This window comes from Pteronotus mesoamericanus, unplaced genomic scaffold (genome assembly GCF_021234165.1).
Source record: "Pteronotus mesoamericanus isolate MK-2021 breed Mesoamerican mustached bat unplaced genomic scaffold, CSHL_Meso_final contig_56, whole genome shotgun sequence".
NCBI lineage: Eukaryota > Metazoa > Chordata > Mammalia > Chiroptera > Mormoopidae > Pteronotus > Pteronotus mesoamericanus.
Genome location: NW_026555201.1, coordinates 9,305,463 through 9,310,184, shown reverse-complemented (window position 1 = coordinate 9,310,184; position 4,722 = coordinate 9,305,463).

The window sequence follows — 4,722 nt, the reverse complement described above, 5'->3', positions numbered from 1 at the left end:
AGCGCTGCATTTGAAAGGCAGTTCCATCCTTTTTTTTTTTTTTTTTTTTGAGGAAATTCCATACCTTGAACCTCATCAACAAAACAAACAAATGAGCAAAATAGAACCAGAGACTTGGAAATAAAGAACAAACTGACAGGGACAGAGGGGAGGGGAGGGGGGACAAAAGGAGAGGGAAGGGGCCGGGGCAAGCCAAAGAACATGAGCAGAGGACTCATGGGCATGGACCACAGAGGGGCGATTGACTGTGGGTAGGGGGCGGGGCAGGGGAGAGCCATGGGGAAAAAAGGGGACCATGGTAACTGAACAACAATTAAAAAAATTAAAAATGGAAAAAAATGTGCTGTCATTAAGGCATAGAGACACAGAACAGATGTTTCATGTAAAAATCAATAAGGAAAAGAAATGTTTGTAAGAGAATCCAAACCCTAAATACCTACAAGTGTCCTTAACTAGGAAGTGTGGAAGAGAGCCGATGCTAATTTACAACTCTATGACCTTGTTCAAAATCCTCCACATTGGCGTTACAGTAGAAGAACATCTTTGTTTCCCAATTTGGTATTCCATTCTTCTGGTGATTTTGTTCAGAGATATGCTGCCTGAATAAAAGGCTTGATACAAATAAAGAAGTAACAGCTTCTCTTTTTCTGGAAGGCTGTTAGCTTTTTAAAGGCAAGCCATTTATTTTGTTACTAGTAAAAACAGGTATTGATTCTTATAAGAACACATGCTTCCCCCTGCCCCTACAGGTAAGTCTTTGCTCTAGAAACTTTGGAAAATCAACCTTTTTCGAGCTGCATTTCATTATGAGGCAGCTGTGTTCAATGAGTTCAAAGCATCCCCAAGAGGTCTTCCTTCTCCTGGGAACTCTCATCTGCCAGTTGACTTATCCAGGGGTGTCCAACCTTTTGGCGTCTCTGGGCCACACTGGAAGAAGAATTGTCTTGGGCCACACATTAAATACATTGCAACACACAATCACGAAAAAATTCATAATATTTTAAGTAAATCTACAATTTTGTGTTAGGTCACATTCATAGCCATCCTGGGCCTCATGCAGTCTGCAGGCCGCAGGTTGGATACCCTTGCCACCTTGGTGGCCCAAATTGTCCCAAGCCTACCTCAAAAGCAAACAGTACGTGGAAATTTGAATTTGTTCAGAGCGTATTTTTCCCTGCAGATTCAAAGCCTGGTGATTAGTATAATGGTGGAAATTCTGAATAGTCTCCTTAAACAAAGCCACACAAATACTTCCAGGACATATGCTTCATTCTCTGGAAAGGTAATTTCCTAGAAGTGTTCACCTAGTTCACCCAGGTGAGTAGCTCCTTTCTGAAGAAATTGTTTCTCACCCTGCACCACTCATCCTTTAATGCTTTTAAGTATTTTGTCGAAACCCTCCTAAGCCCATCTCTCCAAGTAGTTGGTATACTTGATACAAATTTGCTATTCTACTCTGGAGTCTTCAGTTTGGTCACACAGACATTTAGGCTTCTTCCTTCAGGCAATGAAGGACACAGTATGAACCCCATGTAAACTCCAGCAAGACACTGCATTTCAAAGAACTCCTAAGTCATTTAAAAAAAGACACAATGCTATCCCAAGTATAATACTTGAAAGTGGTGGTGTGGGAGTACCATTTTTCTGTTTAGATTAAATTTCTCACTTACCTTTCTACATTTCTTTTAAGCCAGCTCATGCTGAACTTGTTGAAATATGAGCCAGCTTCCCTGGGAGGGAGTTTGGAGGCGAATCATTCAGCCCTAGTTAAGCCTCAGATGACTGCAGCCTTATATGACAACAAGATTGCTGCTTAGTTACACGCTTACGTTCTATATTGTTTTTTAGAATTGCCAGGTCTAGATTCAAGGGGGCAACTTTATGTCACTGTGGCTACCTCAGCCTCTTACAGAGAGCAGCTTGCCTTGGGAAACCATTACAGAAATATTCCAGTGAAACTTACCTCTCCATTTAGCCACAGAGAAGATGTAGAGGAGAAGATTTGAACTTTAAATCTTAAATGTTCAGGACCAGAGAACTTCGATATTACTTCTAAATGTCATCAAAGGTTGACTGTTCCGTGCCGAGAATGTTTACTATTCAGATTTTCTAGCATTGTCTTTAGATTATCTCCTCTGTTTTCGTCTAGTTTTTATTTGGTGAGGAATCAAGGTATGCAGAGTAATTGAGTTACTCAGTCTACTGAAATGGTTGTGCTTTCTATTCACAAGTGTTCTGTTTGTGTTTACTCAATGTTCCCTCTAGCTATTTCAGAGGTATTGCCATTTTCATATTCTTTATATATGTGCCACAGACACTTCAGATATCCTAACAGTTTCAACAAAAGCTCACTGCCGCCAATCTAATGTCAGTGGGGATCCCCAATCTGGGGTGCAGTGTGGAAAAAAAAGCTTTATTCAGATGAACAGTTTCCAAACAAGGAAAACACAGCTCCTGCTGGAAAGCAAAAGTGCATTTCCCTGAGACAAAAGGGAAACTCACTTACGTAGAGAAAGTTCTTGCACTGGCCCCTGATAGATCCATTTCTATGCAAATGAGGGATAAAAATTTGCATAGTTTGGTCCAAATAATACTGTCATGCTTGGTTGGAATCTCATGTCCTGATTGGTAATTATGGAGCTGCTCTCATTGGTCGATAAAGATGTAAACGAGCATATAGCTGCACAGCTCTGATTGGATGGGACAGGTCTCAGCCCATTGGTCGAAATATGATTCCAGAATTCTTTTACAAAGTTTGGCTCAGATGGCAGAACATGGTGCAAGAGGCTTGACAGCTCAGTCTGTAGTTTTTCAAGGAAATAGAGTGTGTGAGGTGTCTGCAAACAATGGCTGCTGGACTCTGATTATGAATTTGGTCCCAGTTAACCTCAAGGAGTCATTTGTGGCAGGTATAGTCCTTCTCAGGGTCAGCAATACCAAGAATGTAAGGTGTTTTTAACAATCTTTATGGTCATTCTGTAGAAATCTGGTAAGAGTTGGATAAGGAACCATAATGGTGTGTATGAGATAACGAAGATATTCAGGGGAAAGAGCTGGCCTTCAGCAAAATTGTGAGATAGGTCAAAGGTTTCTTCTGAGGATCAACAATCTGTCTTCCCCCTTGTCTGCCTCTTCTCATAGGTGCCTGTGATAAATCATTACACCAAGTACACCAGACTAGTATATTCATGTGAAAGCTCTGGAATTTAGATGATCAGTTACTAATATCCCTCCTTTTTATAGATAAGGAAACAGACTTAAAGTAAGAAGTAGAGCTGAGAGTCATACAGCTTGTTAGCAGCAAACACAGGGCTTGAAAACATTTGGTTTGGGTTTTTTTTGGGGGGGAGGGTTTAAAATTCAGTACTTTCCTATATGCGAGTGATGCCTGAGCTAACATTGGTTTTATTTTTTGTCTGTAAGTGACCTGTATATAATGAACAATTGGCTTTTGCATCTTTTTAAAACTGAAGATGTTTTTGGCTGCTATTAATTGTATGAGAGTCTAACGACCTGTCTTACAGGGTCACTGTGAAGCTAGAATGTGATGAGACCTATGAGGCGCTCAGCATGGTGTCTGGGCAGCACGCGCCTACTGTGAATGTAGTCGTTTCCCTTGGGTGCCAACTGCGGGAGCTGGTACCCAGGGACCATTCATTGTGGTTTCAGGACAAAATTTTATTACACTTTTATTTCAGTGTAAGACTAAGCAAAAACTAAGGACTTTTTTAAAAATGTGAAGACCTTTGCCAGTGAATGTACAATTTGTGTTTTAATACCAGAACTAGTTTACTAGACTCTTCTCTGTTACTAATTTCCTAGGTGCTTTATCCCTGTTCCGTAAGCAATCCACAACCCCAGGTTGTGGACTCTAACAGTATATCTTTCCTTTTTTGTTAAGTTGGAATACTCTAGTCCCTTCTGAGAAAAGAAAGGGTATATAATTAACTGACTATTAAGACTATGGTCTTAATGATTAATATGCCATCTTTTCCTTGGATATATTTTCCTTTTTAAAAAAACAACCAAGCCCTGACTGGTGTGACTCAGTGGACTGGGTGTCATCCCACAAAGTGAAAGGTCGCCAGTTTGCTTCCTGGTCAGGGCACATGCTTGGGTTGTGGGTTTGGTCCCTGGTTGGGGCATATACAAGAGGCAACAAATTGATATTTCTCTCCCTTTCTTTTTCCGTCCCTTCCCTTTCTCTCTAAAAATAAATAAAATCACTTTTTAAAAAGAACCACGAAGAAATACTTAAAGCAAAGTGTTGAATATGTCATAGTGGAATTTCCAATAACATACATGAATAGCACTTTTGTACAATAGATTGGGGGAAAGGGGAGTACTTCAGAAATGAGGAAGGTTTCCCTCAAATTATCCTAAAAAGGGCTGTTTTGTGTACAGATGATCTTTTTAACTATAATTTGAATGGCTTCAGAATGAGTTAAGAACCTCATCTTCTCTCCTCTGCTTGAATTGTTGACCACAGTCAACAAACTAAAAATATAAAAGCATCATGATGGGAAGTCAAGATTTTGGGAGTCAGACAAATCTAGATTCAGATCCTTAGCCACACAGTAGCTGTGCGTTCTGTGAAACAGCACAAACTGACCTTCAAGTGTTGTTCTGAAAATAGAGGTAACCACCTGGTTGCAGGTAAAGTACTAACCCTAGCACTATGCGTTCAATATGTGACTTCTGCTACATCTTTGTTTTTAGTAC